At 42.8% G+C, this 12,854-nt stretch overlaps 1 protein-coding gene across 2 annotated transcripts in view; it reads left to right on the forward strand.

Annotated features, from left to right (window-relative positions):
- TTC7A (tetratricopeptide repeat domain 7A) overlaps positions 1 to 12,854 on the forward strand; it is a 1,654,710-nt gene that overhangs the window by 1,022,767 nt on the left and 619,089 nt on the right. The gene's annotated exons all lie outside the window — the stretch shown is intronic.

Raw genomic sequence — 12,854 nt, forward strand, 5'->3', positions numbered from 1 at the left:
AACTCACACATGGCTGTGGACAACTCAAGAGCACTGGTGACTGTCTGGGCTCAGAGGCATTTCTTGATTGGTTCTTGATTCCTTGAGCCCTGTGACTGGATTGTCTCTGACACTTGGAACTGTGAGCAAAACTGCCTGCTTGAGAGGTTCTTCGAGCATGGAAGTCTCCATTCAGATGCTTGTCCACCACTAGGGCTAATGCATGGTGTTGAAACTATGCAATTGTATTGTAAATGTGTGCATGTTCTGCCTCTTGACTGAACTGTGTGGCTGCCTCTAAGACTCTGGGAATGCTGGTAAATAAACCCCATGCAGAACTGTGATTGGGCACCAACTGGAAGATTTTTATTGCCCTGGCACTATCCTTCATGTTATTACCTCAGTGCAACATTTGTTTGCAAGGGTAGTTTTGGCTGGGGGAAGTTGCTAAAATATTGCTTCAGTTAATTCTGCATGGGACAAACTTGGAGTTGTGTGGTCATGTTGTATGGTTTCTATGAGTTTAGAACAACTGTGTATTATGTCAACAACAGCTTCATAATATAGAGATTTAGTTTACGTCTATCTTCAGTAAATGTTGATTTGTTTTGGCTAGCTCACAGGACCACATCTAAACCCCTAACTTGTCCAGGGTCGTAGATGTTATTGGTAACCTTTAACCTGATCACTCTTGATTCCTATGGAATTTATGGAAACAGATCTAACCCATTTGTTTATTACTTTTGCATGCCCAAGGTATCAACAAGAAAAGATATCAAAATCCATTTTCAAACATTTATTAAAGATATTTTATTCTTGTAATAAAAACATGAGCTGCAATTATTATGCAGATGATATACAACATTGTAATAAGCATTATTAGAATGGTGAAAAATATAAACAATTCAAACATGTTAATGGTTACTAACGTTACTTCTATCTGTCACTAATACCTAGACATTAAAGAGAGCATGGAGAGTACCCTCTACCAGACGTGCTGGGATGGTCTAACCCTCATACATTGGTATTATGTGTCAGAAAGCCAGTCTCAGTGTATACACCGATGCACCTGTCTAAGTGTGCAGGCTATCTTGCTTCATATAATAAAGATCAGAATCAGCAGGGCTGCATCTTAGTAACAACACACAGTGGTTCCATGATAACCTCAGCATGAAGTGCTCTTCTCACCGAGTTCAGCATGGATGCTTTTTATATAATAAAACACTATCCTTGTCATACTGTGGCAGAGATACAGAACAGCTTCTTTAATTTTTCTTGTCACCGACTAGGACAGAAAAATAAAACAATTTCATCAGGTTTTGATTGTATGACCTTAGAACTAAATGTGCAGGCTGCAGGGCGAGAATGCCTACCAAGAATAAAAGTGTGTGTGTCTCGTGTTAAAGAAAACATGTAAAAATCACCACTCAAAAAAATTTCAAGTTATAAAGGAAATCCAAAATGGAGGCTAGGCGTGGGCCCCACAACACCCTCCCCTTGGTCAAAAGGATACTATTCTAGCTGTAAATACATATAAAAGCCATGTGTTGCATAAAGTAACACTTTAATAGCACAAGCAATCAAAGACAACTATGAAAAATAGCAAATTAAAAACCACTCAAACTACTAAAAAATTTACAAAATAAATTAAAAAAAATCAAGAAACCAAACTAGAGAGTCTAGGAGGAACCCGCATTGCAGGACAGAATTTCTGAAATGTTCACCACATCCATGCCCAGACAGTTATGAGAGTCATGGAAGGAACCTGCATCCGCAGATGACAGACACACAGAGGCCTGAAGAGAAGAGCAAGATCCAAGGAACAAACATGGTCAGTACCAGCCCATTCAGCACCAGTGCCAGGAGTGCTGCCTCAGATGAGGAACTAGATGCCAGAGAACCTGGAGCAGAAGCATCTGACAATATTGGTGAGCTTCTGTCAATACAGGCGAAAGCGGCTCATAATAGGCATCTTGCAGCAAAGGGAGAGTTAGCACTGTTGTGTCACTGGATTCTTAACTTGTGCACAAGTTAAGAATCTAAAGTAGATTGCAGGGTTTTAATTTATGGTTCAGTTCAAGCCAGATCTGCTGTTGGTTGTCTGTGATTGATTACACGCCTGTGTGGGACTGAAATAAAGGATTATTACCTTGATTGTTTTGGTGAAGCATTATTCTTCATAACAGAAGATTCAACGACTTCACCCCTGGCAAAGAACCCATGCAGGCACTGCAGGAAGTGAGCTGTCGGTGGTCCCATACCCCCAACTGTAGAATTGGCCACAGAAAGTAAGCCGCTGGTCTGCCAAGGTCATGAGATTTACACCGTTAGTACCAGGAAGGTGTGAAAATGGGTGGAAGGTGGCATTAGGTAGCAGTGATTTGAAGTTCGCCGGTGAGTGCACTGACCCACTAGCCATTGCCAGTAAGCACGAGCATTGAGTGCTTTACTCAAGCCATCCAGCACGAGCCATTGTCTTTTGGCAGGAGCCTAATGAGTACAGTGACAATCATTCTCATGCTCCCCTTTCGGTCTGAGCAGAGAAACAGTGCGCATGCAACACTGAGATATAGCGTGTATCCTATGTTTTACCATCATGCCACATAGCCCCTGGTGGTAACCAGTTTGAATCGGTTTGCAATGAATTGGTGCATTGGAAAGCACATAGCTATACACAATGAGGATACACTACGTGACCACACAAGTGTTGTTTGAAGTTTACAGGCAGTAATTGGAGTAATCATAACTATACAGTGCTCAGTAGGCGACTGCTGCGAAACCTTTATAGAAACTAGTTCTTGGTACCGTGATCTCTGGGCACATAATAATTACGATTGGGTGAGGTTTCTTGACAGGAAGGTTGTTTGTGTTACTTTAGTTCCATGCACATTCCTTAAGGCACTTCTCATGAGAATTTGATATCGTATTGTTCATAAGGCAATAGCAATTCTGATAGTACTAAAGGAAAAAAGTGTGTGCGTCACAAACCTTCACATTGACACCTCCACAACCATTCTTAGTGGTACTGGGAGAACCACTCTTCAAGTAGAAAAAATGGGAGGATTACTTTTTAAATTATATAGACACTATTGCGGAGGTGGGTCTGCCTCTGGAAGAGAAGAAGAAAATTCTACTGCATTTGCTAGGTCCACAAGGATTGAAGGTGAATAATAGTATAGAAAAGAAACCCAGACTTCCTGATGAACGGGCCATTTTTGTAAATGTGTTATCTGATTTAGATAGCTATTATTATTATACCAGTGGTATTTATTGCCATAGACAGATTTAAGTTCTTTCAGAGGAACAGGCGAAGTTGGAACCTATGGAGGACCATGTGTCAGCATTAAAGCAAATAGCAGTTAATTATAGATTTGGGGCCACATGTACGATCACCAGATTTTGCGACTTCCTAATTTCGACTTTTTGCGACTTGCAGTTAAGAATCTCAATCTGCGGTGTACTAATGTGTCACAGACACATATAGAGATTCCCAGTGGGTCGCAAATAGACCTGCCTCATCAATATTCACAAGGCAGGTCAGAAATTGAGACCCATTGTGAATGGCCAAAATCAATGGGATGGTGGCCTGCTGGAGTCAGATGACCACCACGTCTGTGATTGCTTTTTCACTAAAGCACTATTTTTTGTAATGCAGCCCGTTTTCCTTAAAGGAAAATAGGGTACGTTTCAAAAACAAAAATTAAGAAAAAAAATTATTCTCATTTTTTTAAAGTAAGCGGTGGTTCGTGGGACCACTGTCTGCTCCTAAAAAATGTTTGTGCTCATATTCACAAAGGAGAGGACCTCTTTCCTTTTGCGAATAGGTTACCACCAACTTAAAGTTGGTGGTAAGCTGCAAACGTTTTGCGACCACATTCCAGTTGCAAAACATTCATACAGCCCCCTGCGACCCTCTAACAGGAAGGGACGCCTTTAACACTCTCCTTCCTAATACCATTTCCCAAACGTATTTTGTGATTCGGTAATAGGTTACTGAATCGCAAAATAGTGTTAGTACATGTCAAAAGGCTAATTAGTGGTCGCAAAAGGCCCAATTCTCTGTTTGTCACAGTTAAAACCCTTTGCACATGCAGCCCTTAGTTCCTTTAGATGACGAACATGTGCAGGACCACATAATAATGCATATAAATAATGAGCATGTTCAAGAAAGATTATGGTCACACGAGGGTTCTACACTTAGTGAAGTAATTGCCATTGTGAAGAAAGCAGAAGTGTCCAACAGATGTGTAAAGATAGTGTTGGGAAATTTAGTGGCTAAGAGTTCTGGTGAATTGGTAACAAAGGTCAGAATGGGAAAAAGAAAAGGATACAAAATAAAGAAATTCAAGGGACCGGACAGTATCAATCAAAAAAAATCACAACACTAATAAGAAGTGCTTTAGATGTGGTATTGTTGAACATCTAGCATAGAGTAATCTGTGTCCAGTGGTGAATCAGAAATGTTCCTTTTGTAGGATTAGAGGACACTTTGCTAAGGTGTGCATCAGAAAGTCTAAGGATGGGAAAGTTAGGATGTTTAATGACCATACTAGTTCTGGATTGGAACACATGACCGAAGTTGCAGAGTGCCACTGTTATGAGTGTGTGTTGAGCATAGATGGTAAAGGAAGCAATTCTCCAGATGTTGTAACTAGCTTTACTAAATCATGTAGAAGTAAACGTGTTTGTGATGTAAAATTGGGGCGTGGGTTGAAATCCTAATAGTTGCAGATGTAGGATCCCCCTACTTGTTAGTAGAAAAGGGGGCATGGGAGACCAATTCTAAAAAAGTATTAGGTCCTCATCTCCTCAAAGCAAATATCACACCAGAGAGTTTCACCAGTGAACCTATACATATGGTTGGCTACAGACTTAGTTTTGAGTTTAAGAAGGTGATGGGGAGGTTATATGTTGCGGAAGAAGGTTCTTCGGTCTTAGGCTGGATAGATCAGAGGGCTCTAAACATAATTTCAGATCCAAAAAGTCAGGAGCAGGTGTTGGTGTTGGGGTGCGAAGAAGAGGTGAGTAATAACTTACAGGGAAGATTGGGTTCTTAAAAGGATTCTCCCACAAGATAGTGCTTAAAAAAGATGCCAAACAGAAGATACACAAAATGAGGAATTTACCTTGAGCATAAGAGATGAAGTTAATGCGGAAGTGGAGAGACTACTAAAAGAGGGCATAATTGAATGACTAGAGGCATCTGAGTGGATAGTTCCCATTGTAGTGGCAAGGAAACCCAATAAGAAAATCTGTTTATGTGTGGACCTGAGAGACTTAAATGAGAATATTGTAGTGCAGTGGTTCCCAACCTGTGGTTTGGGGGTCTCTGAGGGTCCGTAACTGCTGAGAAAATGAAATAAAATAATATTAACAGATTAGGTCCCCAGCTTTCAATAATGACTCAGTGTTGGGGGGGGTCCCTGGATTCCAATAAGGATTCAGTGGGGATCCCCGGGTTCCAGTATTGATAAAGTTGGACAGAAGTCAAATGGTTGGGAACCACTGTTGTAGTGCAATGGTTTCCCCTGCCCAAAATACATGAGATGTTGGCGATGACCAGGGAAATTAGATGAGTCTACACTGTTGACTTATCGTCAGCATACACTAGGATTGTTACAAAGTCTAACTACATTCATGACACCTTCTGGGTGTTAGAGGTTTAAAAGGATGCCGGCATAGCATTGGCCGCAGAGGTATTCCAGAAACCTATGTATGAACTTTTCTATGGTGATGTGGGAATATTATTCTTCCAAGATGATATTCTTATGATGGGAAAGAATGAAATTCAACATGATATCGACTTGAGAAAGGTACTTTCCACATTTGCAAAACAATGGGTTGTCAGCAGAATTTAACAAATTCAAATATAAAGTATAAACACAGAATTATTTGCGTCATGAGGTGAGCAAGGAGGGTATAAAACCAAAGAATGCACTGTTGAAAGCCATTTGAGATGCTCCTGTACCAGTAAACAATGAGGAACTGAGGTCCTTCTTGGACTTAATAGACTTTTATGTTAAGTTTATGAACTGTTTTTCAGAGAAAACATATGGAGTCAAATTTGATTAGTCCTAGGAATTCCAGGAAGAGTTTGAATTAATTAAGGAAGAATAGTGTAAAGCTCTTGCATGGATTTGACCCAAATATCACTTATATCATAACCATGGATGCCATCTCCAGAGAAATGGGAGCTGTTTTGTCCCAAAAAGATGAGGAAGGCAAAGAAACAACAGTCGTCTTTGCTCCTCGTGCACTGTCCCCCGCTAAAGAATGGTACTTGGTTGTAGAAAGGGAAGCATTGGCAGTGGTTTGGGGGTTAGAACATTTTAGGAATTTTGTATGGGGTCTAAAGATACTGGTGAGATGTGATCACAAACCACTGACTAAGTTGCTAACATCAGAGGAGTTGTTAACTGCCACGTCTATGGTTGCCAGATTGTCTATAAGGTTGATGGATTGCAATTACAAAGTACAGTATGTACCTGGTGTAAAGAAAAAAGTGCCAGATTGTGTCAGTAGGCTCCCTTTGCTGTTGTATGAAATAAATGAAAATGGTTGGAAGTAATTAAAAGTGGCTTGAATAGGTGAGGAGGAAAGGAGTACCCTAACAACAGAGACATGAGAAAGTGCTATGAGCTGTGATTCTATGTTGCAAAGGGTAAAGAGCCATGCAATTGGTGGGTGGAAGTTGAGGAGGTTTGTGGAAGAGAACTGTCACAAAATGTGGGAGGTACAGGAAGAAGTGTTCATTTGGAATGACAATTTACTGGGAGGGGACAAAATTATACCTCCTCAAAAGTTAAGGAATAAACTTGTAGAATTCTGCCATGAAGGTCACTTAGGAATTATCAAGAGCAAGAAGGTTGTGAAGGAAAAATATTGGTGGCCTGGGGTGGATGGATGGGTAGAGCGTGTAGTAAGAGAATAGGTGGAGTGTGAGAGTGCAGATAAATTCAAAGTGACATTGGACCACCCCTGGTTCCTGTGTAGAGTCCCAAATGGCATGGTAGACCACTGGATTAGACATTGTGGGTCCTGTGGCAAAATGAAGAAGGCAACCATAGTTATGTTTTGGTTGCTATAGACCATTTCGCTAAGTGCCCTGAGATGGCCTTTATAGACATGGCCAGTGCAGAGAAGGTTTTTTCATTTTTAGATGAATTATTGCAGAGGGAAGGATTACTTAAGAAGGTAATTGCAGATAAAGGTCCGCAATTTTGAGCTGCAGAAGTGTAGTAATTTTTCCAGTGCAATGGGGTGTAGCATAAGTGTACATCAGTTTATCACCCAGAAGGAAAAGGTGAAGTTGAGAGGTTCAACAGCGTAATTAAGGGTACCCTTCAGATGGCAAGTAGCATAAAGAAAAATTGGATGATGATGATTAGGAAAACGATTTGGATGTATTGCATTGCCCCAAGGGTAACAGGGTATAGCTGTTTCACCATTATGAGAGGTAGAGTGCCATTTACAAGGATACCCAGAGATGGATGAAGGAATCCAAACAAGTTCAGTTGGCACCAGAAATTGTGAGGCAGAGTATCAAGAATGCACAGAATAAATATAAAACATATAGGCCCTCATTCTGACCTTGGCGGGCGGCGGAGGCCGCCCGCCAAAGTCCCGCCGTCAGGTTACCGTTCCGCGGTCGAAAGACCGCGGCGGTAATTCTGACTTTCCCGCTGGGCTGGCGGGCGGTCGCCTTCAGACCGCCAGCCAGCCCAGCGGGAAAGAGGCTTCCACGATGAAGCCGGCTCGGAATCGAGCCGGCGGAGTGGAAGCTGTGCGACGGGTGCAGTTGCACCCGTCGCGTATTTCACTGTCTGCGCAGCAGACAGTGAAATACATGTAGGGGCCCTCTTACGGGGGCCCCTGCAATGCCCATGCCAGTGGCATGGGCACTGCAGGGGCCCCCAGGGGCCCCGCGACCCCCCCTACCGCCATCCGGATCTCGGCGGTCCGACCGCCGGGATCTGGATGGCGGTAGGGGGGGTCGGAATCCCCGCGGCGGTGCAGCAAGCTGCGCCGCCGCGGAGGATTCAATGGGGCCGCGGTACACTGGCGGGACCCCGCCAGTGGTGCCGGTCCGACCGCGGCTTTACCGCCGCGGTCGGAATCCCCATTGGAGCACCGCCGGCCTGTCGGCGGTGCTCCCGCGGTCCTCCGCCCTGGCGGTCAAAGACCGCCAGGGTCAGAATGACCACCATAATGATAATAAATCAGGTCATAAGAAGTGAGATGCAAGTGGGTGATATGGTATATGTGAAGAAACCAGGAAAGGGAAAGAAGGATGAAAGTACATTTTCAGGCCCTTGGAAGGTTGAGGAAGTGTTTTTGAAAGGCCGCCAGATTGACTGATGGACGGGTGTGGCACATGGGATGGGTGGCAAGGAGCAACAAAGCAGAAGAAAGGTTAGAGACTGAAAACAAGAGATTTGGATGGTTGGTTGAAGAAGAATGCAGTATGGATGGCAATCAAGGAGGAAGAGTTGAGCAGGAATGGGAGAATGAGGGTGGTGGTGAGGAGACAGAGAATACAGAAAAGATACATGTTGTATGCAATGTAATGCAAAGCAGAGGTGGACGTGTTGTAAAGAAACTGGCATAATTGAATGAATTTATGACGTGAACATCAAACATATTTATTTTTCGTATCTCTGTTAGTATTTATGTATATTGTTTAGTACTGGAAAATATATAAGGAGGGATTGGTGTTAAGTATATATTTATTAAAGTGTAAGGTATTTACTGCTATTTATTGTTAATTATAAGATATGTATTGGGAGTGTAAGATATGTTATAAAATATGTATTGTTATCTATTTTATGTTTTTAATTTTGTTTTAGGTTTGTGAAGGAAAAGGGATGTGTTGTGTCATTAGATTCCTAACTTTCAGACGAGTTAAGAATCCAAAGTAGAATGTGGGGTTTAAATGTATGGTTCATTTGAAGCCAGATCTGCTTTTGGTTGACAGTGATTAATAAAACTCCTATGGGAGGCTCAAATAAAGGATTATTACCTTGATCTGGTTGGTGAAGCATTATTCTTCATAACAAGCACAAGACAACACTATACATGTGACCGCAAAGGACACACTCGGAGATTTGTATCCAGAGACTGTGGCAATTGCATAGCAAGGCATAAGTCTAGTGTACACTCTAAAGAGCCCCACAGACAACAAAACACTCTGAAACCACATGGGCCCAATTGACAGAGACCAGTTCTCATTCAGTTCCAATATCAAAGATATTTCAAAGTACAGTATTATGTATTCACAACCTTAAAGGACGAGTGGCAATTCAATCACAATTTGGCCTCGATGTGGGACATCCATTGCAGAGCAACAAAAATAGAACCAAAGTAGCAAGCAACAAAAATAACACAATCAGAATGCCTACAAAAATGCTTGAAAACAAAGAGTGAAGAAGGAAAGAATAACTCCAAGTGCAGTCTGGAACGCAGAAATCAAATCCAGACCCAATCACTTTAAAATAGTGTAGCACTGCAGCGGTGTTAGAAGCATCAAAAATACGGTGTACAAGCTCACCGAAATTCTGTGGCAGATGAGTGCGCAAAAGCGATTGCACTTCTGAGGCAGAACGGCAACTAGGAGATGAAAAGGTTCCCAGGCAAATGTTAATTCCATATCCTATTGAAACAATAAAGCTTTCAGTCAGCTCAGTCTATCAACGTTTATTTTAGAAATAGGGACTGTCTGCCACAAGTTAACTTCCCCCTTTGAATATGTAGGAGGATATAAGATATTCATGGAACAAGCGACAACCTTGAAAAGAATGACTACATAAGGGACATCTGGTTTCATCCCACAGCATTCTTAATTGTTCACATTCAAGTGGCTGCCATTAGAAAGTAAGAGAAATACCAACCTTATCAAGGGAACAGGAACTTCCTTCAGATAACACGCTAAGATAGCCTTGCTTGCGTTACATACTCCATGAAGTGTTATCGCTTTACAGACTAAAGAGAGACTCAAAGAAGTTCCACATTCATTTAGAATAAAACAAACCCCTTTGTCCCTGTGTATATATCTATAATCAAGGGGACGAAAGCTAGCCTTGTATAAAAAATGTGCACCTATCACCTCATATCTACCTACTTGAAAATGTTTCAAACATGATGTGAAATGAAACATAGAAATTGGGAGGGAAATAAAACCATGAATGAGCCAGACAGAAGATGGCGTTTCAGCTAGTGAAAGACAGTTTTTCTAAACATTCTATATTGAGCATGGTGTAGGTCACACTTAGTCTGTTGTGCAGTTTTGTTTAAAAAAGATTATTTGTCACGGTATCAGAAAAGCCCTACACAAAGCATCAATGATCTGGACCTGCCAGTGTCGTGACCCTAAACGGATTAAAGGTCAGAGCATTCTTTCCAACAGTCGTAACCTTTTATGGGCAACTGGGAAACATAAGAACATGAATAAATTGTTTTATTTGCGTCAGCATATTTTACGAAGATAGGGAAGGCGTAAGCCTATAATGAAATTAAACTGTGTTTGTAGGGACATGACCAGAAAAATAAGGGAACTTCTTCTAATATATTTTAGAACTACCCATAGGTGGTGTGAGGCAGTGTTCCCACTGTGTATAATTAAAAACAGCACGTGGAGTCATCAATGTAATAGTGATGTGCATAATGAGAGTACAAAAACATTTCTCTATAGTTTGAAGAATTCAAATACAAATCCTCATGTTCAAATAATGTATATGATTCTTATTCGGATAGCATATTAGAAACAGTCATAGCATGCCATTTATTGGAAATGGAAACTGGGGTAATACCATCATCAACAGCACTTTTAAAGACACACAGAATTTGCAATGCCTCTTTGGGACCAAAAATGTCATAAGGCATTGTTAGAAATGGGGTTTTTGGTTGGCAGTCAGGTTGCCCTCTGTCCAAGCAAGAACCCTCACTCTAGTCAGGGTAAGTCACACACAATCCAAAATCAGCCTGTGCTCACCCTCCGGTAGCTTGGCACGAGCAGTCAGGCTTAACTTAGAAGGCAATGTGTAAAGCATTTGTGCAATAAATCATACAACACCATAGCATAACACCACAAAAATACACCACACAGTGTTTAGAAAAATATATAATATTTATCTGGGTATCTTCAGGTCAAAACGATCAAAGTTGCAATACGAATTTGTAAAGATATCATTGAAGAGTGATATAAAGTGTCTTAAGTCTTTAGAAAGTAAACAAATTCTCTTTCAAACACAAGGTACCTGGTTTCTGGTGAAAAATCTCCTCAGAGGGCCACAGGAGAAGAGGTACGTGGAAAACTGGTGTGTGCGTCGATTTCTCCTCAGCACACACGGACTTGCGTCGTTATTTTCCACGCGGGGAGTCGTGCGTCGTTTTCCGGCGCGCGGACAGTCTCTTACTGAGGTTTGCGGGGAGTACCAGATGTCCCGGGTCTGTGCGTGGATTTTCCTGCTTGTTTTCCGGCTGTGCGTCGTTCTGCGGGGCTGCTCGTCGAAGTTTCGATCTCACGGCAGGCGTCGTGTCGATTTCTCCTGCTGAGTCGGGGGGGCGTGGTCCTTGCGAGGCCGTGCGTCAAAGTTTTGATCTCACGGCAGGCGTCGCGTCGATTTCTCCTGCGGAGTCGGGCAGCGTTGTCCTTGCGAGGCCGTGCGTCAAAGTTTAGATCTCACGGCAGGCGTTGCGTCGATTTCTCCTGGGAAGTTGGGCGGCGTTGTCCTTGCGAGGCCGTGCGTCAAAGTTTCGATCTCACGGCAGGCGTCGCGTCGATTTCTCCCGGGAAGTCGGGTGGCGTTGTCCTTGCGAGGCCGTGCGTCAAAGTTTCGGTCGTCCCGAAGGCGCCGCGTTGATCAGCATCGGTGTGCGGCGTTTTTCTTGCCGCGGAACAAGCTGTGCGTCGAAAAGTTCGGCGCACGGAGCGTCCAAGAGGAAGAGAGAAGTCTTTTTGGTCCTGAGACTTCAGGGAACAGGAGGCAAGCTCTATCCAAGCCCTTGGAGAGCACTTTTACAGCCAGACAAGAGTTCAGCAAGGCAGCAGGCCAACAGCAAGGCAGCAGTCCTTTGTAGAAAAGCAGACAGGTGAGTCCTTTGAGCAGCCAGGCAGTTCTTCTTGGCAGGATGTAGTTTCTGGTTCAGGTTTCTTCTCCAGCAAGTGTCTGATGAGGTAGGGCAGAGGCCCTGTTTTATACTAAGTTGTGCCTTTGAAGTGGGGGTGACTTCAAAGAGTGTCTAAGAAATGCACCAAGCCTCCTTTCAGTTCAATCCTGTCTGCCAGAGTCCCAGTAGGGGGTGTGGCAGTCCTTTGTGTGAGGGCAGGCCCTCCACCCTCCCAGCCCAGGAAGACCCATTCAAAATGCAGATGTATGCAAGTGAGGCTGAGTACCCTGTGTTTGGGGTGTGTCTGAGTGAATGCACAAGGAGCTGTCAACTAAACCTAGCCAGAAGTGGATTGAAGGGCACAACAAGGTTTTAGTGCAAAGAAATGCTCACTTTCTAAAAGTGGCATTTCTAGATTAGTAATATTAAATCCGACTTCACCAGTCAGCAGGATTTTATATTACCATTCTGGCCATACTAAATATGACCTTCCTGCTCCTTTCAGATCAGCAGCTGCCACTTCAACAATGTATGAGAGCAGCCCCAATGTTAGCCTATGAAGGGAGCAGGCCTCACAGTAGTGTAAAAACGAATTTAGGAGTTTTACACTACCAGGACATATAACCACACAAGTACATGTCCTGCCTTTTACCCACACAGCACCCTGCTCTAGGGGTTACCTAGGGCACACATTAGGGATGACTTATATGTAGAAAAAGGGGAGTTCTAGGCTTGGCAAGTACTTTTAAATGCCAAGTCGAAGTGGCAGT

The sequence above is a fragment of the Pleurodeles waltl genome, chromosome 5, assembly GCF_031143425.1.
Source record: "Pleurodeles waltl isolate 20211129_DDA chromosome 5, aPleWal1.hap1.20221129, whole genome shotgun sequence".
Taxonomy (NCBI): domain Eukaryota; kingdom Metazoa; phylum Chordata; class Amphibia; order Caudata; family Salamandridae; genus Pleurodeles; species Pleurodeles waltl.